Genomic DNA, 27,439 nt, shown 5'->3' with positions numbered 1-27,439 from the left:
AGGCACCTCCCCTAAATAGTCTTCCAGCACAATTCTCTAACTCAGAGAGATCAAGGATTCACCCAGCTGGGTTTGGGATAGCCGTGTATAATTTTTTTTTCTTAAGCATGAAAATCTATGCATTTGTCATCTTGTTCTGATGGGGAAGTGTTTGAAGTATTTCACTTTTTTTTGTTGTTGTTGTTACCGGAGATCGCACTCGGGACCTTGTGCTTGTGAGGCAGGCAACGGAACCACTGAGCTAAATCCCCAGCCCCTGAAGTATTTCACCTTAACACAGCTCTTTTCTTTCAATCAGATATTTAACCGAACTGTCTACTAGTCAATAGTTTCAGAATATTTGTTTTCAGCTTGATGAGAGTGGTAAAGGACCATTTGTGCATAAAATAGCCCACTGGTTTTCTCTGTTTTCAGTGATGCCTTCACTTTTATTGTTCCTTCTTAATGCCACAAATTTTGGCTCCCAGCAAGTGAAATATAAGCCCTGGATGGATGCTGATCTGATGAGTATCCTTCATGAAAATGATTGCAAAAATGCTGATGGTGGGGAGGAGAGAACAGAGGGGGCCTGGGCATCGAGAACATCCGAGGCCCTGTGCGGAGCAAATGTCCTTGAACCTGCCAATCGCGGTGGCTCTTCTTGGGGACAAGGATGCTAAGGGAGAAGCTTTGGGCTGTGCCTGGGGAGGTCTCACGGGGAGGGCTGACACAGCTCGCTCCAGTGAGAGCCTCATGATCTCAGTGCTTCCGTTGCTTCTTTTCTGGAAGAGACAGAAAGGAAGAATGACTGTATCCAGGCTCCCACCCAGCCATGTACTTAGGTAGAGGACATCTTTTGTATTCTCGAAGCTCACAGTACAATCTTGAAAATGCCAGACAGCCATAGGGTCCCTGTCCCTCTTATACTTTTTAAATTCTTATTCTTAGGCTTTGTACAGTGCCTATGGTGGACTTGGTCATGGCTCCTGCTGACGCTGACCACAGGGCCAGCATCAAAAACTAGCTTCTGAATAGTACTCAGGATTCAGACTGCAGCAGAACTATCCGGTATGGATCTTTATCCAAGCCGGCTAATATTAGAGGTAAGGAGGCTCAAGGTCGGGTACTCACATTACTTGGTGTAGTTCTGTAAGTCAGATCTGCCTGGAACCGGCCATTACCAGACATGTTTATCTAGTCATTTTCCCAACGTTTGTTAGTAGAAAGGTAGAAAGGTTGAGGCGATGGTTAGGTAATCATGCTAACCCTACTACTTACCATTGATGCTTCACATTAATCTTTGCATTGAGGCTAGAGCTAACCTTCCTGGGTTTGGATCGTGCCTCTGTCATTTGCTAGCTGAATGGCCCTAAAAAGTTGCTTCGCCCTTTTATGAGTCAGTGTCCTCATCTACGGAGAAAGGATGTAAACTGTGTATAACTAACTCAGTTGCACTGAGGACTAAAGGAGCCAATATTTGTCAAAGGCTTAGAACAGAGCCTGGCATATAGTAACAGTAAGCATCTGGATTTCATGTGTACATTATATATGTGAAATAAATAGATATATACAGACACGCTCAATATACATATGTGTGTATGCAAGCACCTCACATACAAATGTGGAGATTGCCATAGGGGAAATGCAGGAACCATTTACCAGGATGTTCCCCTTGCAGGGCAAGAGCACTTCTGCACTGATCTTCCCCTCGCTGCAAACAGATGACTATTAGAGTCTTAGTTTGGGGTGCAAACTCACCCAGTGAGATTGCCAGCAGAGCAACAATCTTTGTACTTGCTGAGGGCTCGGCTGACGTCCAGTCCTCATTTTGGACACTCCGCAGAGCAGGGCCAGGGCAGTGACCCAGACTTAATGGGTCAGGTTCCCTGTGTGTGTTCAAGAATAGATATCCCTGCTTCCCTGCAATGCGGCCGTCTCCAAAATGGAAGAGAAGGAGGCACAGCCGGGCTGGAGGTGGCTGTTGGGGAAAGAAGGGAAGGGAACTTCCTCCCGCAAGAGGAGCAGGAAGAGGCAAGGAGCAGCTTCTGTCACGGCTGACCTGAACTCTTCCTGCAGACCTAAGATTCCAGAACGGTGCTTGATTTTTGAGCCTGTGTCGGAAGGTCCAGGCCTCAGCTGTGTGATGGGTCAGGAAGCCATCTCTGCAGGCTCGGCTGCCCCTGGAGCCAGCGCTCCCTGAGCACAGTGGGGCTGGGATCTCAGTGCCCCGTCTCTCTGCTCAGAAGCCCTTCCTCTTTTGGGTTCTCCCACTGCCTTTCTGAGGGCATCAGGAGAGAAGAGCTGCAGGCTGGGAGGCTTCCTTCACCACTGGGGCCTGGAATGAGTGTGTGAGCTAAGATCTTTTAAGTCGGAAAAGGCTCGAATTAAGGGGTTTGCCAAATCAAAGGATCCAGACACAGATCAAGAATCCCAGGTGCAGAATCAGGAGTCTGACCTCAGGAAATGTGAGCAAACACCAAGCGGGCTGAGCGTCGAGCCAGGGACCGCTCTCCACAGCTGGTGTGGCTCAGAAGCAGGTCAGCTGAGCTCCTGTGAAGTGCTGAAGCCACAGGGAACCGGCACCCCCGTCTCCTGAGGTCAATGCCCTGGGTCCATGCTGTACTCTGCTACCCGTGTGGCGAAGCCACCAGGGAGAGGAGCCAGCATCACCTCCGCTGCAGATCCCAACGGCAGATGGAATCTCAAGCCCATTTGTGGCCCAAAGTCCACCGAGCCTGAAGGAAAGGAGCCTTTTTTACTGTTGTCTTCACGCTCCTTCAAATGCAGTAGTCCCCCTGCCCTGCCTGTCTCCTTATTGCCAAGGTTATTTCCTCTCACAGGGCACTATCTGTCCCGGCTTACTTGGCCTACAACTTGTGATCTTTTCATAGACCCTCCACACATTTTGATTCATCATGTGATTTCCTTCTCTTTCCTTCTTTCTTTCATACATGTTTGCAGTACGTAACATTTGCTTTCCTAGTGTGGCGTTGGTACATGTACATAACCCATCTTAATTCCTTTCCTCATCCCCCTTCCCTCCCTACCATTCCCTACCACCACCTCCATCTCTCGATCCCTTCCCATTTACAAAAGATCAATCTTCTATTTTGCTCTTTATTTATATTTTGAGTTTCTCATATAAGAGAATAGTTAAGCCTGTGTGCCTGATTTATTACACTTAACATTATGGTCTCAGGGTGCATCCATTTTCCCACAAATGACTCATTTATCCTTCTTTATGGCAGAGTAGTACTCTGTGGTGTATAAATACCACATTTTATTTATCCATTCATCTGTTGGTGGACATACAGGACGCCTCCAAGATTTAGCTATTATAAATTCACACTATTATTTAAAGCCCATTGTTACATTGATCTTTAATGCAGATGTACTTTTTGAAGGGACCATTCTAAAATTTATTTTGAAATTTTATTTTTAATGGTTTACATATATATAACATTTATCCTTTTAGTCCACCCTCTTTTTTTTTTTTTTTAACTGGGAGAGATTTCACTAAGTCACTAAGTGGCCTAGGTCAGCCTCAAACTTACAGTGCTCCTGCCTCAGACTTGCAGAGTGTTGGGATTGTTGGCCTAAGGTACTGCACCCAATATATTTGATCCATTTTTGAGTGTACAGTTTGGTGGCATTGAGTCCATTCAGGTTGTTGTGCCAGACGGTACTTGTCCTTTTGCATCTGGCTTATGTCATTTGGCAGAAAAGGCCCTGAAGGTTGACCTATGTGGTAACCAAGGGACCCCTGACCCTGGGCCTGCGCCTGCAGCCTGTTAGGAACCGGACCTTATAGCAGGAGGTGAGTAGCAGGTGATTGATATTTATCACCTGAGCTCACGTCTCACCCTCTGTCTGTCCATGGAAAAATGTCTTTATGAAAATGGCCCCTGGTGCCCTAAAGGTTGGGGACTGCTGTTGTAATCTGTATGATGAATGTCTTTCCTTTTTAACGATGAATAATATTCCATCGTGTGTTCATGCCACATTTGTTTGGCCAGTCATTGCCATGAACTCTTAGCCCTTGTGAATCGCAGTTGACTACTGTGAACACAGGTGTGCAGCTGGGTTTAAGACACTGCTCCTCCCTGGGCTGCAGCCGTGAGACATTTGGCAGCGGAGCCCCATTGCTAGGCCATGTTCCAGTTGCAGAGAGGATCGCCTCTGTCCGTCTCTTGCTGGGGATGTGCTGATGTCCTCCCAACTCAGCTGATCCTCACGGGGCTGGGGCAAAGTGATCCTCCACGGCCCAGAGTCAGAAGGAAGCAAAGGCCAGCGGGAAGTGGATTCGCACAGCTGGCCAGCACGTGGAGCTGTCCAAATGACAAGTGTTAAAACGAGGAGTGTGAATCTAACAACTTAAAAACAACAGCAATGGCCTAGAGCTAGTAGAATCTGTGAAGTGACGAGAACATAAACTTCTTCTCCAGGTTTGCTCAGGAGAGCTGTACACAGTGTGATCAAAAGATACAGTGAATGTTTACATTTTTTAAAAAATTACGGGAAAAGACAAAGTTGCCACGAATCCCCATCAGATTACTTCGCTTTGCTTTGAACACGCTTAAACCGTAGTTCTTACCACTTTCTGAAGCAGTTCTAGAAGGCTTCCTTTTGTGAGCTTTTTTACAAGCTGTGATAAAAAACAGTATAGATGCTTTAAAAATTATTTTGAAAACTTATTTTTCGTAGTGTAACTCTACATAACATATTCACCTTTTCAAAAATATTTGATCCTCCTGCTTTCCAGAGTGCTGGCGGTCCTCAACTTTTCAAGTATAGAGTGAACTCTGCTTCTGAGATTCATCCAATGGAAAGAAAGGCTTGTAAAAAATGAAAATATTATGGTGTGTCCTCCTCTGCCTTCTTCATCAGAACTGGCACCATGTGACTTCTGTTCCCCAAAGTCAAAACGACTGTGAAAAGTGAATGTTTTGAATTGATTCAGGACATGGTAGCAGCCACAGCACAACTGCAGACACTCGTGAAAGAGGACATCCAGAACTGCTTCAGAACGTGGGAGGGATACCTGTGCTCAAAGCAAGGTGGATTAGCAGCAATGTGTCTTTTGTTACAGCACATTTCTAAAAGTGTTCACGCTCCCTGTACTTTTTGCTCATGTCTGGTATCCTGAAATGTACTTGCAGTTTGTGAAGTGTCCACCCTGTTTGCTTCTGGGGCACAGTGGAAACCTGCCACCCTCCACTGTACCCCAGTGTCCTCCAAGCCTTAGAAGGAGAGTAGCTGCCAGGGAGGCCCAGGGCCACCGCACCCCTGAGAGCTGTGGGCTCTTCAGCCACAATACCAGCCTCATCCTCTCAGGAGCACACACAGTGACCTCCAGGGCTGTCCTGCTCTTGAGCATTCCCAGAAAGGATGAGGGGACAGAGGGCCTGCCCCAGCTGTCCCCTGAATGCCACCAGCCGAGGCACCCAACAGATGACCCGCAGCTGTGAAACATGTGCTGTGGAAACAGTTGCAGATGGCAAGCACCCACCCTGCCCGCCTGCTCTCCTCAGCCTTTTCTGGGCTGAGGGCAGGCTGTGAAACAGGTCGTATTTTTAGTTCGTGCGGTATGTGTGCCAAGTCCTGGATAGCCGCTTCTAATTCCTGAGTGTCCTTATTCCTGAGTGTGAACAGACTGGCCAGGAGGGCAGGATGGGATCCCCTGAGGGGCTGAGCTCTGGCCTCCAGTAGCCCTCTCCGGCTCCCTCAGCTCCCCTGCTAGCTATGCACTCTCCCCACCCACACCTCATCTTGCAAACTACGCATGGGGCACTGGTCTTAGTCCTGTCCTGCTCACAGAGAGCAGGCAAGAGCCTAGGACTCCAGGCTGGGAATGCCCTGTGCTCTAGATGTCTCCCTGCTAGAGTCCTTCCCTGCCTGCCAAAGGGGGTCTCTGGATGCCCCTCAGGGTTCCCCTGAGACTGGCAGCTCTGCAGGTGACCCCAGTGCCAGCCTTCTGTGGTGCAGGAAAGGAGGAAAAGCAGGTGAGAAAAGCTGGAACAGTGAGAAAACTGAGCAACTGTCCCTGCGCAAGGGGCCTTGGCAACATACAGCAAGATCCCATAGGCATTGAGCCTTTGACCCAGTAATTCTACGTGCAGGAATCTGTCCAAAGGTCTGTTGGCAAGAATCTCAGAAGAGATGCCCAAGGTCATCGCCGAGTCACATATATAGAGAAAAGATTGGAAACTAATTGAAAGCCCATCAACAGGGAAAAATAGTTGAGTAAATGACAGTGTCCTACCCACAAAACGGAGCATTATGCAGCTGTAAAAAGGAGAGAGGAATAAGTCTATTTATTACTTTGGAGTAATATTTATCTGCAGGCTGTATTAACTAAAATTGGAAAATGTATCTTATTTTGTGTGACTTTTTTTTTTGGTACCAGGGATTGAACGTGGGACCTTGTGCTTATGAGGTAGGCGGCAGAACTGAGCTAAATCCCCAGCCCTAATTTACTTTGTATGAAAGGGGCTACAAGTCGGGTGTGGTGACACACTCCTATAATCCCAGCATGCTGGGACACTGAGGCAGGGGAATAGCAAGTTTGACCCCAGCCTGGGCAGCTAGTGACTTAGCAAGATTCTGTTTCAAAATAAATAAAAAGACCTGAGAAGGTAGCTCAGTGCAAAGGCCCTGCGTTCAATTCTCAGTACTCAAAAAAAAAAAAGGGCTGGGGAAGAGATAGGGGATACAGATACACATATTTTCTTATATTTTGATGGGAGCATGAATCATAAAATCTACATAAAAGGGTTACTGATATGGGAGGGAGTGAACAGGGTAGAGGGGAATCAGCTGTGACTTAATACAGCCCAAGCTTCAGGGGCCCTTACACACAAAGACCTTTTTCAAAGTCCTAAGAGGAGCCCCAGGAACTTTGTATGGTTTTTTTCTTAAAGAAGCACAATTATGTAAGTTTCCATCTTTAGATCCTTCAGCAGGACCTCCCTTGCTGGAAGCACCCAAAAAGTGTTTGTTGAATGGCTACAAGAACAAAATATGGTGGCGATAAATGAGCCCCTTTATTGTTTGACCCTAGTTCTAATGCCTTGGAACGACGCAGAACAAACCCACTCCCTCTTCCATGTTTCAACTCAGAATGCTGTTCTCCATGGCGGTCCCTCCAACTAGGCCTACAGACGCATCGCTGGGGCCTCCTTTCAGTCCCAGGACTGTCCTCAGAGAGCTTCAGCTTTTCTAGCACTGCTAAGGAAGGCACAAAATGAAATAGGTCTATCACTCCAGAGCCATGTTCAGGGTACGCACACATGGAGAAATTACCGGAGGAGACCCACTCCCTCATTTAGGGTCATCGAAGTTCATCTGAATAGACCCATTTCTCTTGTTCATCCATTATTCACCTACTCATTAACTCAACATTAATTCTGTACCTGTCACTTACTGGACACTACCTGCTCCTGGGCAGACAAAATGGAATAAAACCCATCCCATTCTGAGTGTGAATATCTGAAACACATAGAAAATTGGAGAAACTGAGCAGGAAAAACTGAGATGTCGACACTGGTACTTTTTGCTGTGTGGCTGGAGGGCCCTCAGCCTCTCTGAACATTAGTTCTCATTTGCAGTGTGGGGAATTAACACGTCCCAGAGGGCTGTTGAAAGGACGGATGAGAGAAGGTTGTGAAGCCCAATAGCTGAAATGTAGTGGTGTCGGCGGTGAATACTCTGTCCCTGCTGGAGGTCACATGGTTTGGCTGTGGAAATGTGGGGAGGCTAAGGTGAGCCTGGTGGCAGAGGTCTCCCTGAGGCTGTGCCAGGTGAGGTGTCCCGGCACCCAGAGCTGCGTGTGGGCGTGGAGCAGAGTGAGAGCACCGTGGGTGTGGGTGTGCTCCGAGGCTGGGGAGGTCCAGGCTCCCCACTCTACAAACAGTAAACAGGGTTGTTTGTTCTGACTAAAATAACCGGCTCCCAGAGCCCTAGTGCTCACTTCTTGTTTGTGTTCATGTCACTTTGGGAGCTTATTTCCTATTTGATGGAGCACAGGTAGGAGACAAAACCCTTGCTGCCTACACTGGCCTGCGAAGTGGCCATACTGTCAAGGCTCGAGGTCCCTCCAGGGTTGGCCACCAGGGAGGGTGGCTTGACAGGCACAAAAAAAAAAACCCAGCAAAGAAGGAAGGAAGGAAGGAAGGAAGGAAGGAAGGAAGGAAGGAAGGAAGGAAGGAAGGAGAGAGAGAAAGAGAAAGAAAGAGGGAGAGAGAACTGAGGCAGGAGCAGGACAGAAGCATGAGCTGGCCACTCTTCCCCCGAGGCGAGAGCCCAGTTTCATTCCTCAGCAGGGCCTGCCTCTTACCCACTACTCTACCCCCCTCTGCCCCTCCATACCCCGACCTTGCGATTTATCCTGCCCGGTCAGGACCGGGTCTTTGGTTCAGGCCTGCCGGTTCCACTTCTGACTGGATTAAAGTCTTACCTCTGGAACTGCCTTGGTTTCACCCCAAAAGCAGAACTGCTCATTCTCGTCTCCAGTGTGGGTTCCAGGTACAAGGCAGGGGCCTGACGCCAGCCCTATCGGGACCGAGGCACCAGACTGCTGTGTGTCTGCTGCTTCCTCTCCCTCCTGGCCCTTTCTTCTCTCCCCGCTGTATCAGGGACTTAGGGGCGGATGGGAGATGTTCGAGGAGGAACTGAGAGCAGGGCAAAGCTTGGCATCTCAGCCTTTATACTGTACGTCCGCCTTGTTCCCTCAGCGCTGGAGTTCAGACTCCCGCTCCGTTCCTCATGTGGGTAGATAAACCACTTAACAAATGTCTTACAAGGTTTACCAGCCCTAATTTTCCTGGACTATCTCAAGACTGAGGACTCCAAGATAATACTGATTTTCAGATTTTCAGGGACATCTGATTGCCAGATTTTACAAGTCTAGTTCCAGATCTGCTAAAGTGATGCCTGGAAGACCCCAGGCATTGTCCTAACCTGCAGTCACCTCAGACTTCAGGGAAAGGCCCCCAAATCACCCTGGTGAGGTCCTCCCACCAGCAGGAACAGCTGCCTCATGACCCCATTCCAACCAGAGGCCGCCTCCTGCCCCACAGAAGACTCACACGGCACCTCACAGAACCAGGCCTGGGGTACAGATCAACCAGTCTGTGATGTAACCAGGACCGCCTACCCCCCAGCTATGCAAACCCCAACCCTTGCCTGTGTTCCCCTTCTACATAAAATCCCAAAATGTCAACCCCTCAAAGGCAGATCTTGCCCCTTTCTTCCCTTCCCAACATGGCCATGCAGATTAAAGCTCCTCTCCTGTCCTGCTCTGTTGCTTTCTCCCTGACCTGTAGAACGGGATGGGTGTCTGAGCCTGGTCTATTGGGACCCCCAGAGCAGGAGCCAGAGCTTTTGGCCCAGAACTGGGACAACACTGGCTGCCTCCTCGCCCCTCAGGACTCCAGGCCCACATTGGGGCCTTAGCCCATGCAGCAACCAGAGTGATCTCAGTGGCCTTAAGGGAGACCAGAGAAGGGGCTCCACCTGTCTAGGGAGGCCTGAGGCTGCCCTGGGGCACATTGGGCCAGAGGTCAGCAGGACAAGGCCAGCAGCAAAGTCCTAGGAATGTCGGGAATCCAAGGCAGAGTGCAGCCTCTGGAGAGAAAAGATGACTTCTGACTGGCCCCAGAGCACCCTCACCCCATAGCTGGGCCTCCGTGCCTGCACACCCATGCCTCATTCCACCCTCTTCTGAGAGGGAGAAAACTGATTCTCTTTCCTTCTCTTCCATTCCTTTCTCTTAGTCATGGCTGCACCAGGGGAAGGTCTGAATTCAGCTCATCTCAAAGCAATTGGAAAAGACAGGCTCAGGCCACCCTGGTGAGTTTCCAGACAGCGGCTCCCTCCTGCTGGCTGTCAGCCTTTACACCAGCATCTGGCTCTGAGTCTCAGGCAAAGCACAAAAGCTAAAGGGGCCAAGCACAAGATACTGTGCACGGAGCTTCTCTCGCTGTCCATCTGTCCCTCACTCGGAGAGTGAAGCAGGACAAACGGTACAGGAGAAGAGGGTTAAATACTGAGCCGAGGTGGCAGCTGCTCCATAAGAGGCTACCGGGATCGATTGCTAGTGTTTCCTGCTGTGGGGCTGTGGTCTCAAGGAAGGGGCTGCGCCCTGGAAGACCAAGCTTGGCTTTTTCTCCACTGCTACTCTGGCGAGGGCGGAGGAGGGAGGTAAGGCAAGGGGAGACTTTCGTATTCTGCCGCTTATGGCCCCCGACAGCCACGCGGGCTCACAGCCAGCTGTGCTCCTACTCTAGTTTCACAGCCAACACCAACCCTGAACACAGCTCTCCAGGCCACATCCTGCCTCTGCCCCTGTGACTTCTGTCCCTGGCTCCTTAACCAGGAACTTCCTATCTGGTAGGAAAGTTGCAAGGATAATAGGCCTGAAGAGGTTAACCCAGGAGCCTGGCACAGGGCGAGGGCTCCACAATTAGTTGTTAAAATCAACTGTCATTTCAGGGAGCTAGAAGACAGAGAGATGAAGTAGAGTCAACCCTGTAAAACAGGCATAAGGCAAGAACAGCTAGTTACCTACTCTAGATTTGTGGTCTCTGGCCTACAAACTTGAAAATCAGTGTCCAAATCCTTGCACTCATTTTTATTTTCTGTGAAAAATATTTCACAGGTTTTTAAATCTCTACATATTGTTGCCAGAGTAGACATCAATCCTGACATTTTAGTCATGGAAACGGGAGGCTCACCTAGGTGAAGCGGTTTATCTGATAAGGCTTTGTGCTGGCTCTGCGGGGAGCCAGGTCTCCTAGGCAAAGCCCTGCTTGCTCTAGGCCTCCTCCAGGCCACCCCTTTGCTTTTTGCTGGCTCCTGGATCTGTCTCCAGGCCTCCCTCTGCCACTCCCTGACCCAGCGTCACCCCAGGGCCAGTGAGATCACATCTCCCAGAGCTCCACGTTGGCTCTGTGTTGCCAACAGAATAAGGCAGACGTTTCAAGAACCGTAAAACTGGCAAGTCCCAGACATTGTGATTATGAAAAAATTACAGAGTCTTGCTGGATTTCATGGCATGAAGTCATCAGGCTGTTCTATGTGAAGGGTGCATCTATGCCTCTTGACAAAACTCCTGGTGCTGCTCTGCAGCTCACATCTTTATATATTCTCTCTCTCTCTCTCTCTCTCTCTCTCTCTGCCTCTCATTTCCTAGGCAGAGCAACAGAAGCCCTCAGATAGTCAAGATTCCCATTTAGTAAAAGGTGGAAAAGATTCATCACAACAGAGCTCAGGACTTGGCGGTTTTCCTGGAGGCAGAGCCTCTTGTCTAGGATCCCTTGAGGGTTATTAGAGGAGCCCATAAGAGTCAGGCTCTGCAAAATGAGGTGACACATTGAAAATGCAGGAAAATCGGCGCTGGGCCAAATTCAGCAGAGAAGGCAGAGCTGAGAGCACCAGGAGCAGCAGATTCCAGGGAGAGATTACGGCAGATAGAGGAGGAGGTGCAGGCATACAGTGGCCAAGAGAAGCCTGATTTGCTGTGCAGAGTGTATCTGGGGTCCGCACTTCACTGAGAGCCAGCTCTTCTCCAGAGGCATTGTGGGACTCCTCTCACCTAAGCATCCTGAGTGTTTCCTCCAGGCTGGGCAATGGTGGCTCCCTCTGCGCCTCCAAAGCCAGTGTCCTATAGCTTTCTGAGAAACTTATTCATTCTTCCGGATTCTGTGGTCAGCATGTTTATGCTCTCCACCAGATCTTCATGTTTCTTCCAATTGGGAACTGCATCTTAATCATCTCTGGCCTTTGAATCCAGCAGGAGTAAGTGCCCAGTACGCATTTGTTGAATAAATGAATCAATGAATCAGCCCCTTGCTCAGTAAACATTTACGAACTGTGTGCGGTAATAGGGCCTTGGCAGGATAATTCCTGCCCTGGTCTGGAAGCTCCTTAGCAAAGTAACCTTATGAAAAGTGTCCTCTCTTACCTGATTGCTCAAGTAGTTTTTAAAAAAAAGAAAGTGTAGGCATTCCTATGAAACAGGCTGATACAAAGTGATTAGAATTTGGTAGGTGGGACTAGGTGCCCTTGCCATGGATTAAACAGAAGAGCCTTTTGTGAGGAGGAGCAAATGTTTGGACAGTTCCTTATAGGGGGGCAGTCCAGTCCATGAGTGACGGTCATTCTCATTGAGAAGGAATAGAACCTGCAGGTGGTTACCTAAGAGAGAGCCAGCGTGGCCACTGTAGGGCCATGATGAAGCTTTGAACACCCCTCTACCTGAAGGGGTGTTTAGGTCTGACCCATCTTTGGAAAATTTCTCCCCACTTAGGAGCACCTGCTTTTCTTAAATGTGAGACCTGTAGGCTATGAACACGAATGCCACAGATAACATTTATCTGCAGCTGGCACCGTGCCCCAAATGGGTTAAGAAACCATATCTCTAAATATGCACCTCTGGCCCCAGTAGCCTCCCTTTCTTTCCCAATGGTTTTAGGGGAAGATGGAAATGAAACTTAGCTATGCTGTGCTCTCCCAGTTCCTGTGTCTTCATATAAAGGGCTGCTTGCCAGAAGATGAATTCTACAGCAGAATATTAAAGTAACTGCCGTGTGATAAGCATCTTCATATAATACAAAAGCACCACTTTGAGGGAGCACTTAAGTTCTATTTTAGGGACAGGAAGCTGAATTCCTGGTCCCTGAGCTAGCTTTGCCAAGGGCCACCAGGCCCCATGTGCGTAACTAGGCCAGGATCGCATCCCCAGCCTGTCAAACACCAAAGCGTTTTGTTTTTTGTGGCCACCATGCCAGTGAATACTGTGCCAGTAGCTGTGAGCACCTGAAGATGAGCATCTTTCATTTGCCTTTTAGGTGCTTAAGGGACAAACATACCAGCTTCACAGGACTGTATCTTAGTCCCCACGCAGCCAGACATTCTAGGACATTGTACCATAGTTTCTCTTGGGCTTCCTTGAGCACAGAAACCTTAGAGAGAAGCTCAGAGTAGGTCCTGGTGGCTCAGGCCTATAATCGTACCACTCTGAGAGGTTGCAGCAGGAGGATCTCAAGTTCGAGCCCTGCCTAGGCTACATAGTTACTGAGCAGACCCCGTTTCAAAATAGAAAAAATAAAAAACGGCTGGGGGTGTAGGTAGCTCAGTGTGAAGGTCCTGTGTTCAATCCCCAGTACTGTAAAAAAAAAAAGGGGGGAGGAGCTCAAAACACCCTGTGTTAAAATTCCTCAATGAGGTGCTAGGTTTTTGTTTTCCTTTTTCTTTTTGATGAGCTGAATGCCCTTTGCTACGGATGGCCTCCCCAAACTCACTTCTGGTGTTTGAATGCAATTGTACTGCATATTGACAGAGGTGATTTCCTGTCTACCTGGCTTTGCTCGAGGCCCTATGGGACAGGTATTTGGAGGAAATTGGACCAGTCCTCCAGAGGGGCAGAGGAGGCAAAGGTCGCCCATCAGGGGTCCACTGAATAAGGCTGAAACCTAGCCCTGATTCCATAGTGAAGCATGACAAAACCAGAGAGAAAGTAGACTCAAGATGTTGAAAGATACCTGAAGGAAATGAACGTTGGTCTCCCTGCAGCCATTCCTTCCATCCCGGATCACTCTAACCAGGAAGTCACCTGATCCACACTTTGCCCCTGGCTTAGTTGGTAATGCTTGAAATTCCAAGAAGACACAAGGTTTAACTTGCATGGCTCCTTGAAAAGGTGACCTACTCTTCATGCTAGTGTGATGCTCCTCACATTTGTATGGAACTTTCTAATAGAACCTGTCTCGTTTATAACGCCTTTTGTCATGGTGAATGCCTGCAGTGATCCATCGGGTATGATCTGTTCACATCTTGGCTTACATAAATGGAGACTGAGGGCAGATTTGGAGGGACTCATACAAGGACAGCAGGTAACAGGAATGGATCTGAGATCTGGATTTTCTGTTTCAAAGTCCAGAGCTCTTTTCATTATACATGAGCTACTTTTGACTTACACAACCTGAGTTATGCGTGGCCATTCCCACAATCTAGTCTAACTAGAAGGGGATGGAAATTGCCTTAAACACTCCCTGGGTACCTGCTGAAGTGAATCTCCCAAGGGGACCCCGGACTGGGAGCACTGGAGGCAGGGATGAACACAGGAAGGGCAGGGAGCTTCGAAGGTACAAAGCAGTGAGTCTGCTTTTAGCTCCAAGTGGCCACAGAGACCTCTCCTGGTCCTAAATCTTTTAAAAATGTCGTATGCCTCGCCTGGAGCAGCACAGTGTTTTCCCCACCTAAGTAGTAACGGTAGACAGGGAGCAGACGCCAACTCTGAGGTCCCACAGGGACCATGGGCTGTGGTGTTTACACAGGGTGAGATCAGAGGCCCTGCTGCTGGCACGGGTGGACAGAGCATCCAGCAGAGCATCCCGGTCCGTGGCAACAGAGCCCCAGCTGCAGAAATGCAGCCAGTCCTGCTCAGGCACAGAGGCAGCAGACAGGGCAGTGCTTCCAACTTCCCGGCCAGGTGGCCTACAAGCAGCTCTGTAATACTATATTCTCGAGTGTATTCTTGAAAAAAATTATTTTAATTTATTAGTACATGTTTGCAATTCATGCAGTTTACAGTCATCTTGGAGAGTGGTTGCATGGACATCTTCCAGCTTAGTCTTTTCCCCTTACCCCTTCGGTTCCCCTCCCCCTCCTCCACTGGTTTCCGTATCCTCTTTAACGCACTTGTTGATATTGTTCATCTTAGCTCATGGGATGGCAGGTGGTGTTTGCACTGATTGAGGTTATCAGGATCCTGTGCAGGTGCATCTTTATTCCTCTCATTTCCTCTTTCCCCCTCCTCACCCCTCGCCCTTGTTCTCTTGGATTGCTTCCCTATTGCAAGAGCTCTGACCCCTTGTCCCTGTCTATGGGTCCTTTATCACTTTCTTTGTTCGTACTTTGCCTCACTGAAATGACATTAAGCTTGTGTGTCTGGTTTATTTCACTCAGTATAATATTTTCCAGGTACATCCATTTTCCTACAAATGTCTGAAATTTGCCATTATGTGTAGCAGAGTAGTCTCCCATTATGTATAGATTCCACGTTTTGTTTATCCAGTCATCTGTTGATGGGTATTCAGGCTGCTTCCGGGATAGAGCTATTATGAATTGTGCTGCTATAAACACTGCTATGCATGTATTGCTGTAGTATGATGACTTAAGCTCTTTGGAGAAGATAGCAGAGGAATACCTGGGTCATATGGAATTTCTAATTTCAGTTCTTAGAGAAATCTCCATATTGATTTCATTAGTGGTTGTACTAGTTTACATTACCACCAAAATGCAGGAGGGTTTCTTTTTGCACAGCCTCACCAGCATTTATTATTTTTTGATTTCCTAATGATTGCCATTCTTTCCGGAGTGAGATGGAATCTTAGTGTTATTTTAATTTGCACTTCTCTAATGGCCAAAGATGTTGAATATCTTTTCATATATTTGTCAACCATTTGTATTTCTTCCTCTCTGAAGTGTCTGTTCATTTCTTTTGCCCATTTCTTGACTGGATCTTTAATTTTAGGTGATTTAAGTTTTTTGAGTTCTTTATATATTCTAGGTATCTGTCCTCTGCCTGAGGAGTAGTTGGCAAACTTCTTCCCATTCTGTAGGTTTTCTCTTCACTTTACCCCCCCACCCCCACCCCATACTGGGGATCGAACTCAGGACCTTGCACTTGCAAGGCAAGTGCTGCATCACTGAGCTAAATCCCCAGCCCTTCACTTTACTGATTAATTCTTTTGCTGTACAGAAGGTTTTCAGTCTGATATAATCCCATTTGTTGATCCTTGCTGCTATTTCTAGTGCAATGAGATTCTGTATAGAAAAATCCTTTCCTACACCTATGTCTTCAAGTATCTTACCAACCTTATTGAGTATATTCTTGACAGGAAGAGAGGGAAAAGGAGTAGAGACCACTCACTGTGCCCAGCTCATTTGTCTTCCTTCATTTGCACAACCACTTGGTCTGCACACTTCCGAGGGGTTGCTGGTGAGAATGTGGGGTGGAGGCTGGGCTCTCTGGTTGGTCCTACTCTTGGAGCTCAGATCCTGGATGGGGAGACAGATATGGCCAGAAAGGAATGCAATTCAGCGTGCTTAATGCCACCAAAGGGACCTGCGTGGGAAGGGGCAGGGCCAGGCCTAAAGAGGGTATTTGCTCAGTCACCCTTGGCAAGGGTTCTCTGAGCCATGCAACAAATGAAAACCCACAGAAGTCATTACTGTACAGCTTAACGGTTCTCCAATCGGGGTAAACCTGTATCACCAGCACCCAGCAATCTGGACACAACACTCCTGTCTAGTTGCCACTCCAGTCCCCAAGGGGTAACCACTGTCCTGACTCACAACACACAGGTCAGTTTTGCCTGCTTTGAGCTTAATATAAATTGAAAGAACTGCATGTTGTCCTTGGTGGTAGAAAGGGGGCTCGGAAGATAGGGATTCACCAGGGATGAGGTAGGGAAGACCACTGTGGGGAGAAGAGGACACATCTTAAAGCAGAAATGGATGACAGCATGTGTGACACTGTCCAGTTCCAGATTGCTGCAGGGTAATAGTGAGAATGGGAAAGGTGCAGTTATTGGTGATTGCCCTGTGGGCCTCCTATCCTGACCTACTTCAATCCCCTTGCTTTGGATGATAATCCAGTCACCCATCTCATCCTTAGTGCATGTTCTGACAGCCCTGTAATAAGAAAATCTGGTGGGAAACTTTGTGCTCCAGATGCTCAATTAATTCTTCCAGGGGAAAGGCTCTCAAGGCCCCACAAAAGAGACTATGGGGGAACAGCAGGCTCAGCGTTCCTCAGAATATCACATGCATATTAAGTTTTACTTTGATGACCCCTTTCTCCCTCCTCAAAGCAGATCTCTCCTTTTGCTGATCACCAGTACTAAAGAAATCTATGCTTGTTTTTTTCCTTTATTTATTGATTTCCCCCACACTAACTCAGTACATGAGAAGGTTACCCCAGAATCCACAGTTAAGGCTTCTCCCTAATAGCCTGGGGTGCACCTAGACAAAGGATAGTCCCCTTCTGTCCCATGTCACCATCGTTGGCTTAAAGAAGACTCTCTAGCAATGCAGCACCTGACTCTAAACCTCACTTCCAGCCCCTCCAACAACAAAATACTCCAAGAGCACAGGTTGGGATGAAGACAGGCAGGGCTCCCAGCAGCCCCTGAGCTATGTGTGGGCACAGGACAGAGTTGCAGGTCAGCACTCATTTCTACCTTGTATATTTGGTGGTAGATTTGCTGTTATTTAACTCTAGGCTCCGGAATGAGACCATATTCTGCTTCGGTTTCTCCACAGGAAGACTGTGAGGATGAGAGAACTTTTGCCCTACGCTTTGGTTTGCAGGGAGGCGTATCATGCAGCGTGAATCTTATTAGTTGTGGCCTGGGGGTAAGTCACTTTCTGTGAGGAGTCGTTTTCTCCTCTCTACAAGCAGGTCGTAGTAATTTGTAGAGTGGCTGTGGAGATTGGAAGAATATGGTGGGTTTTTACTCTAATGTTAAAATTGTTCTTCTCAATAACAATGGAAATGGTTTTTTGTCTTTCTTTCCCACCTTTCTGTTTTATCTAACTCACTCAATATTCCCCTCTGGAATTCAACTTGACATGTGAAACGTGACATGTTATTGATTCCTCACATGTATGGAGTGAGCTGGAAGGGGGGAGGAGGCTAACATTTGCATGAAATGTTAATGGTGACTTTTCAGTGTTCTGTCTCTTTTGGGTTTTGCTTCTCATATGTGACTCAGTGATTGGAACATTGTCAGGTACATAAGTAGCATTTAAAAATATTTGCCCTATGCACAAACAGTTTAACAAAGATATGTAGAGAAATTGGGATGAAGTTATAGGTGAGTGAATCAAACACAAACATGATCTTGCTCTTTCTCCCTCCAAAGTTTGTTCAAGCCCACAAAGCCCACATAAATCAGAAACCTGGGTGTCTCCCTTCCTCATCCTCACCTTCCAGGTCTGGATAACTGGTCAGTACCTCCGGTTAATCACACTTCTCAACAATCCTTTGGGATTGGCCTCTCTCCTCCAGCCCTTTTGACTCCTCCTAGACCGACTTAGATACCTGCTGGCATCACCAGCACAGATCTTCCCACGACACCATTCTCCAAATTCCAAATCCTGTAACACGGTTTGGAATTTCAGCTGTTAGAATTATCTGGGAAGAATCTTCAGCACCCTGATGGGCAGTCTGATTTGGAAACTCCAGGCCCAGGCTACAGGATCAGCTGTTCTTCGTGGAATGGAAAGTTCTCCATGATCACCTCTCCTCTAGTTCGTTCGTTCGTTCCTTCCTTCCTTCCTTCCTTCCTTCCTTCCTTCCTTCCTCCCTTCTCTCTCTCTCTCCCTCTCTCTCTCTCTTCCTCCCTCCCTCCCTCCCTCTCTCTCTCTCTCTCTCTCATACTGGGGATTGAATCCTTGCACTGAGCTATATTCCAGGCCTTTTAAAAATATTTATTATTCTGAGACAGGGTTAGACTAAATCACTAAATTGCCCAGGCTGGGCTTGAAATTGTGATCTCCTGCCTCAGCCTCCCAGGGTGCTAGTTAGGTGCATTCAAATCCCAGGACTCTTAATATAAACAAACAGACTGGGACCACCTTGCAGAGTCATGGAGGCCATATCGGCTCCACATTCCCTTCCTAGGGTGGCCTTTTGTGCCTCTGTCAGCTTCCACATGAGGCCTTTGGCTGGTCACAGTCACAGTAAGACACCAAAAGCACACTGATCTCTCCTACCCAACTCTTACTCCCAGCTGGTCCTGCTCAGCACTTCTGGAGCAGTTCAAATGCTCAAAGACAATGTGCCCTAAATGAAAGCCTAACAAATTGGATGCAAGACAAGAAGACCGCAGCACAAATGTCTGCTTCCTCTGATCTGCGCACACCTGACATCTAGTCATGGAGTTTGGGCTGTCCTAGCCTCCACTTGGAAGTGATTATTGCTGAATGGTGACCCAAGAAGGCAATGGAGAGAAAGTGAGGAGCCAGCCGGGATCTGGTTTGGCTGCAGGTTGTTTCCCTTGTAACATCAGAGAGGACTGGGCTGGGCTGGACCTTGAGACGGTAGCCAGCTGTATCCTAGGCATTGAAGGATGAACTTTCACTCACATCTCAGGCTGCCTATTGGCCAAGAGGGCCTCATCCATGTGAGTTCCCTCCTCTGGCACCATTAATTCTCTCCCACAACTTCCCAGTAGCAGCCTCTGGTTTCTGCTGGTCAAGGTTGACCATGTTTGTTTAAACTTGATTCTATCTGAGCAGCAGAAGTGTGAGCAGGTGACAGAGGAGCACAATTTGAACCTCATCTTGCGTCTACAGATCCCTTGGTCCTTCCAGAGGACTCTAGCAGAACTATGTCCCCGACTGCACCTTCATTCATGTGGAGGTGGGTGACAGGGGAACGACTCTATGTGTCTGTTTTTATCATCACCATTGTCCCTCCCCATAATCCAAAAACATCTTTCTATACTCTATATCTGTCTAGTGATTGGGCCAGAGGTTCAGCAGATGAAACCTTCACGGGAATATAGCAACTGGTCTACATGATACTGAACAAGCAAGTACAAGAAAGAAAAAAATAAAATAAAAATGTAGCTGTGTGTGTGTATCATAAGGAATAACAATAAATCACTGGCACTCTACATATATTTTAAAGTTCCAACTCAAACATCACTCCTGGAGAGCTTCTGTACCGCCAAAAGGTAGGCCAGGGTCTACCTAAGTCTACCCTTAGTGGTCCCATAGCACTTCATATTTTTCCGGTAAGATTCACTGTCCTTGCTTTATTTGACTGGAGCAGACCCATGGACGCAGCTGCCTTGCCCGCTGGTGCCCGTGTGGGCTATGGCACAGTGGATGCCTCCTCAGAGGCAGGCAAGCTGACTGCTACCAGAGCTGGCAGAGCATGCACAACCATTTGGGATGGCTCGAGGATCCTGAGCCAGTGGCTGTTCCAACAACCAAATGTACAGGCTTCCTAACTCCCCGGGAACTCTCAGTAACTGTCTCAAGTGAGAGGTCTGTGCCACAAGGTCCCTCCAGCACAAGGAAATCAAGGTGAAGTCCAAATTCCTCCTGCACTCACAACCCTACGAAGCACCAGAGGACCACTTCTGCAAAACTAAAGCAAGAGAATAAAGGGCGAAAGAAGGCCGTGCTTCATCCTGAGTTTGGGAACTTCTAGCAGAGGACAAAGCCAAAGACAGTGAAATCAACAGGCACCAAAGTGAACTAAAGAAAGGCAAGGAAAGAAGGGCCCTGGGCACCAAGGGGACTGATGCCTCAGACCCAAGTTCAGGTGGAACATCAGTTCCTCCAGGAAACACAGAACCTTTGATAAGAGCCCTTGAAGAGAAGAGCAAGACCTTTCAGAAAGAGCTTGCTGGCCTAGAAGAGGATAATCAGGTCTTGAAGGAAGAACTGGCTTACCTCAAGCCGTCACCAAATTCAGAAGGGCAGCAAGTCACACTGGTGACAGTAGCTGCCCAACATCTATCTATAATTCAAGAGTCAAGCTTTGGAAGCCCAACCGGAAATTAACTGTCAAGTGAAATTGATGAATACAGGACAAACGCATATGGAGATACATTATAGACATCTGGTTCTTCAAGCAGTGATGCTACCAAAGCTTCTTTGTCACCAGATGCCTCAGATTTTGAGTACATCACCACTCAGCCCCTGTCCTCCACAAGCGACCCTTCTAAGAATTCTAAGTGTTCGACCACTGGAAGTTTTCCAAATAATGCAAGTGAGCTGTTCCTTGCTTCCCTTACAGAAAAAAATATAGAAGATGGAAGAGAATCACCACAGCACTGCAGAGGACCTACAGGCTACTCCGTAAGAGTTATCAGATCAGCAACACACGAGGCAGGAACTGACAGCTGAGAATAAGAAGCTAGTGGATGAGAAGACTGTTTTAGAAACATCCTCCCACCAACTTCAAGAGAGGGCAGAGCGGCTAAGTCAAGAAAACGAGAAACTGACAAACCTTTTACAAGAGCAAGTGAAGAATGATGAGCCCAGGGCTCAAGAAGGGAAAATCCTTGAGCTAGAGCAGAAATGCACAGATATTCTTGAAAAAGGCCTCTTTGAAAGAGAAAAGCTGCTCAGTGCTCAGCAGCAGTTGACCTGTAGCTTACAGAAAGTTGAAGAAGGAAACCAGGGAGCTTTGTACATGATCAAGCACCTGAAAGAAGAAATGAAAAACCGAATAGGTGTCTAGCACTAGAAGGGTGTAACAATAATAACGTGATGACCAAAACTTTGGAAGAATGTAGTTACCTTGGAAGGCTTGAAGATGGAGAAGAGGTCCTTGAAGGCTTGTCTAGAAGATGAGAAGCAAAAAGTCATGGAGGCCAATAGTACCTTGGAGCAGGCAGCAGAGAACTGTGAACTTCAGGAACTGTTGAAAGTAGCTCGAGCCAAGAAAGATCAGCTGGAACTGTCTTGCACTGAGCTCAGACAAGAATTGCTAAAAGCAAATGGTGAAATTAAACACATTTCAAGCCCGCTAGCTAAGATGGAAAAGGATTTTTCTTACCTGAAGGACAGCTGAGCAGAACCAGCCTAAAACTACACGAGAAAGCATCAGAGAGTGACACAGAGATAAAAGACAGGAAGGAAACCATATTCAAATGGGAAGATCAGGTGAAACAGCACCGGGCTGTCACATTACACAACAATCACCTCACTAGTGAGCTACAGAGCAGTGAGATCAAGCTGCAAAAGAAGTCAGACCCGGAGTGGCAGCCAAAGAGCTGGACAGAACAGGTACAGGAGGAGACTGAGGAGTGGAGCGGTTCCAGGTAGACCTGCAGACTGCAGTGGTGGTGGCCAACGACATCAAATGGGAGGCTCAGCATCAGCTACGCTCTGTGAAGAGGAGGCTGTTGGAGGAGGAGGAGGAGGAGAATGCTGACTACAGAAGGAGCTGGGGGATTGCAGGGCCACGGCAGCTCCGTGGTCTCCGTCCACTAGCAGAGTTTCAGTGGAAGAAACACAGTCCAGCCCTTGCCATGTTGGAAACTACAGCCATTTCTAAGGGGGAATCTGTGGAGGAGAAATTAGCATTTTACATAAAAGAGCCCAGTCATCCCCTATACCATTCACAGCTCCAAACAGTGCCACATTGCAATCAAGTCTCTTTACTTCTTTCTACATTTTCAGAATCAATTCATGCATGAGCAAAGATAAACCTTTCCTGTTTTTTGTTGTTGTTCGCCCCCACTCTCCTTAAGAAGATTCAGCAATCTCTGTTTTTGGAGAATAAAATGAAGTTCTGGCAAAATTAAAAAAAAAAAGATTCACTGTCCTTTAGACTAGTTCCCTATTCAGAAGTATTTCTGTCTTGCTAGACACTGGGTGAGCTCTTGGGAGACAGGGGCACTGGCCACCCTACTCGTCCTTATCACTCTAGCACCTAGCAAACATCTGGTACCCAAAAAAGGCTCCACAACAATTTATTGAATGAGTAAGCGAATATATGATTTAATACGTGATTTTTCCCAGATGTTGATCACAGTCAACAAGACCGGAGAACTTTGCTGTCTTGATCAGGGAAGATATGCCTAGAGAACAAGAAAATTCCAGTGATCCATGCCGAAGGGAGTTCATTTGTCCACTTGGCAAGTAGATATTGGATACCCACTATGTGTTCCTGCCCAGGGCCAACTGCAATGTCAGGAACTCAGATGGTGCCAGAAGGGAAGAAGTATGTTCCACATGTGATTAGCTACTTGTGTTTCTACCCCTATGGGATTATGAGAATTAAATGAAATAATATTAAAGACACTTAGCACAAGAAGGGCTCAGTGAATGTTAATTGTTATTATTGGAAGAAACAAAACAATTACTGAATGTGACAATAGCTATGCAGGAAAGTATGGCTTGCTGGGGGATCTAAGATAGTTTGGAATTTGGAGTGGAGGACTCCCTCCATGCAGTGATGTTTAGGATGAGACCCAAACAGCTGCTTGGAAAAGTTAGGATAGGCTTTGGGGAGCTGGAAAATCAGAACAGTCTAAGATCACAGCCTGGAGGAAACTCAGAGGGGGCTGCAGAGTACTTGGGAGAAGTTTGCCGAGATATTCATCAGGTTTGCCTGTCAAGAATGGATAGTCAGACAACAGGAGCAAACAGTGGACCGGAGGTGGCCAGCCAAGCACAGAGGCTAGCTCTGAGGCACAGGACACCATGGTGGGCATAGGGGCTCGGCCAGTAGTTGAGCATCTTGGGCTCTGATGTTATGTGGATTCAAGAAGTCAGGTTCTCTTCCCTGAACCCTAATTTTCTAGGTAATAAAATGTATATAAGATACTCACAGTGTGAATAAATTAAAGAACAAAATAGAAAACAGTTAATGGGAAACAGGGAAACAGGGCAAAAGGTCTTTGCAAATGGGGATGCATCCAAGAGATGGAGGGAGGGGAGAGGAAGAAGATGTAAAAAGAATTAAGATGTGTCCTGTACATTCACCAGCTATGCACCATGAGTGTGATCATCATGTATTACAAACACATACTAATACAAATAAAAACAACAGAAAACAAAAATGTAGAGAGTAGTAATTTCCTCGCCTATCCTGCTGATCAAGTGTGTGTTAAATATCTTTGTAAACTGTATGGTGCAGGTCTTGCTGATTCTGATTATCTCTGTTTTTACGTGCTAGAGCATTTACCTGGGGAGTTTGTCCTCCAGGTCTGAGGGCTACCTGAGGATATATGTATCTGCACTTCTGGTTGCTTCTGTATATGTGCTGCCGAAGTGAGCACTTCTGGTTGCTTCATATCCACAAAGAAAACAGATGGCCTCATGTATGGGCATCTGGAAATGTGTAAGAACGCATCAGGAATTCAGAAAAAAGATAATTGACAAAAAGATAAGTCAATGATAAAATGTCTGAGAATTTTCCAGTACTGATGAAAATAAAAGTGAAGTGTTTGAGCAAAACTCATGGTTGGACTGGGGTGTAAAGGACAGTCACGAATGCTGAATGGCTCAGGGCTTTCTTGCTTTAGGGATGGGGTGAGGATGGTGTGTCTGCTATGTTAGTGACCTCCGAGGTGTGGTTGGCAGTAGGATAGCCAGTTCTGGGAGTCAGCAAAACTTCAGTTGACACACCTGTGTCTCAATCAGGTGCATGAGCATGGAAAACGTGACCTGTGTCCTTGGGACTCTGGTGGCCATCTAGGGATCCCTGGGGGAACTGAGTTTGCCCCAGAACTAGCAGGAGACCCTCACCTCCTGAGAACAGAGCAGAGAAGGTTGGTGCTAAAGGATCTTGGTCAAGTGGGTGGATTTTCACGGGGCCCTTTCCCATCTTTTAGTTGTTCCCTCTATTGCTCTGTCTCCTGGGGCCACACACATCTAATCCGGACAAAATTTATGTTGAACCTCATTCCTCCGGGTTACTTGTCAGGGTGTAAGTCAGTCTGATAAATGAATAGCCCCAGGAGTTAACTCTTCATGGTCTTTGGGTATTTTTTCAGGAGAGAGAATTAAATAAAACTGGTTCTAAATCTAGCTCAGTTTATGTGTGCTTTGGAAAAGTATCCGAGCTTTTGTGACATTTGGTTTTGGGGTCCATGTGGACTGACAGTTGCATTTCCTCAAGCATTGTGTGTGTGTGTGTGTGTGTGTGTGTGTGTGTCCTAAAAAGTTTTCTCGAGCTAAAGAAACAAACCTCTAATGTGGGATTCCAGCCATGGGTAGGTAATAGTTTAAATTATACACTTCACTTTCTCACAATGTTAGTTATGTGGGCATGAATATTACTAATTTCAACAGCCTTTGCCCTGTATAATTAGGACAAAGTCAAGCATTTATCTCCAGAAAATAAGCTAGTCAATGCTTGCAGAAGCAAGTATAGATTGTATGCCTGAGTGCTCTTGGGAAAACCTGATCACACTGTGTGTATTAACCATTGGAGAGTAATTTGCTGACATCATGTTCTTTTATTCATGAATACTTAATTGTATATTTCCTAAGAACAAGGGCTTCCTCTTGTATAATGTATTAATATTTATGTAATAAAGAATATACACATGTGTAGTCCTTAGATTTAAGTTTTTATAATTATTCCAGTAATGTGTATTTTTTTATATATACATATAGCATCTCACTATGTAGTCCAGGCTGGCCTAGAACTTGTTATGTAGCCCAGGCTGGCCTTGATCCTCCTGCCTCAGCCCCTGCATGCTGATATTACAGATATGCCCCCAATTTCTTGTCTAGGTGTCAACCCCGGATGAGATACTAAGCTGCTATTATGTTTCTTTAGCCTCTGTGGTTTTGGAAAAGTTCCCCAGCCATTCTGTTTCAGTGCCTTACTCAGAAATATAAAAGGAGAGGCAAAGATTGCCAGACATTTGAGTCAACTCTCAAACATGAAAGAAAAAATTAAAACAGACAAGTAAATCATAGGGGGTCCGGAAGAAATGAAGGTAATACAGAAGACAGAATTAACATAAAACATTTAAAAGAGTTGACTTAACTTCTCAGAGGAGCTATAAGAGGTTTTAAAGCTACAAAATAAACAAGGTGATAGAACTCGTATAAATTAAAAATGTGCCATGAAATACTTTAAATTTACTAACACAATTAGGGAATAAAGTCAAGGAAACCTCATAGGAACTCAAATGAACAAAGAGAAATAGAAAACAGGAGGAAAATATGAAAAATATTTAGAGAGTAAGCCCCAAAGGTCCAACTTCAGGCTAACAGTTTCTGAAAGAGTGAAGCGACAAAACAATTGAAGTAATTATCAAGCACAGTAGGAGGGCATTTCCCAAGACAGAAGCACAGACCTTCAGAGAGAAAAAGGCCATAGAGTGTCTGCTACAACAAATGAACAAAATCCTATACCCATCGCACTTTCCTATTACATTTCAAAGCCCTGTGGTTCTAAAGAAATAAAAACACTACTCTCTTCTGCACAAAAAATAAACTCTTACAAAAGATCACGAATGAGAAAGGTATCAGATTTCTGAGCAACACCAGCAGCTAGAATATAATCACAAAATGTATTGAAACTCAGAGGAAAAATTATATTCCATAAAGAATTCTGTGTCCTATTAAACTATTAATAGAATGTGAGAACAGAAGAATTCATTTTTGGACATGCATGGAATTAAAAATAATTTCCTAAGGCTGGAGATGTAGCTCAGTATGTGCTCAGTACATGAAGCGTGTGCTTAGTATGTACAAGGTCCTGGGGTCGATGGCCAGTACCAATAAATAAGTAAATAATCTTGTCAAGGATCTAGTGGAGAATGCATTGCAGAAAATGAGAACCAGAACAAAATGAAAAACAGCATCTAGGAACCTGGGCTATCATGTGGAGGACACTGAAAGGAAGTTCTAGGGGAACAACCACACTTTGGTCTTACAGAGCACCTGGCTCAGTTTGGAAAAAAAATACAGAAGACTTTCAGTGAGACTAGAAGGTAGACGGGAAAATGATGGAGCAGATGTGTTTGAGCATATGAAAACCATTAATAGCAGTTGGGCGTAATTGTTACAGAACTTAATTTTGAAAAGTAATGTGAAAACAGAAAGACATACAGTGGACCCTCGAGTAACGACCAGTCTGACATGAACAACTTGGGTTATAACCAGAATTTTAGTTTTAACTTATGACCAAAATCTTGAGTTACAACCCCAGTGATGGCCTCTTTTGCTTCCAGATGGTCTCAGATACAGATTTAACTGGTAAAGAGTTCTAGAAGGAACATTACAATGCCCTTTCCTGTGTGGGGTTCATTGAGAAATCCTGGGCCAATGTCTCTCTAAGGACACTGAGATCTGCCTGTGCACAGGAGAGAGACTTTGAAGACTGTAGAGGAGCCTGGCCCTTCAGTTGACCAACTTGAATTACAACCAGCCCTTGTGAATAAACTGAGTTCCTAAGTCAAAGGCCCACTATACCAAAAAAAATTTAAAAGCAGTTCATGTGGAGAGGAGCTCAATTCTGGGGAGAAGCAGTTCATTTCTGGGGAGCTGCCTCAGCTTCCCAGGGTGCTAAGATTACATGAGTGGACCACTGCGGTTGGCTCTAGAGGAAATTTTTTAACAAGAAAGGAAATTTAAAATGGACATTAGCTTTGACATCTACTATATGCTCGGTCCTATTCTGTAAGTGTCATGAACAATTTCTGTTTTCTTTGTAGTTATGTTCTCTTCACAGAAAGCGTTGCCTGGCACATAATAAGAATGAGATATTTTAGGAGGAGGGGGTGAAGGGAGGGCAGAGGTAAGGGGAAAAAATGAGAATCAAGACTTGCCATGTAAAGGTACATGATCCCAACAATGAATGTAACTGTACTGTATCCCTAAAATGTACCAATAAACTCAATAAAATTAAAAAAAAAAGAATGAGATATTTTAAAAATTAATACAGTAAAATGCTAGATCCAGA

General features: G+C 46.4%; 1 pseudogene; it reads left to right on the top strand.

The window, feature by feature from the left end:
- Positions 1 to 19,930: 19,930 nt before the first annotated feature.
- Positions 19,931 to 22,066, top strand: LOC104867029 (annotated as a pseudogene).
- The last annotated feature ends 5,373 nt before the right edge of the window (positions 22,067 to 27,439 follow it).

The sequence above is a fragment of the Fukomys damarensis genome, unplaced genomic scaffold, assembly GCF_012274545.1.
Source record: "Fukomys damarensis isolate Sample0158 unplaced genomic scaffold, DMR_v1.0_HiC HiC_scaffold_33, whole genome shotgun sequence".
NCBI lineage: Eukaryota > Metazoa > Chordata > Mammalia > Rodentia > Bathyergidae > Fukomys > Fukomys damarensis.
Note: the sequence above shows the minus strand (reverse complement) of the source record. Positions and strands in the feature narration are given on the sequence as shown.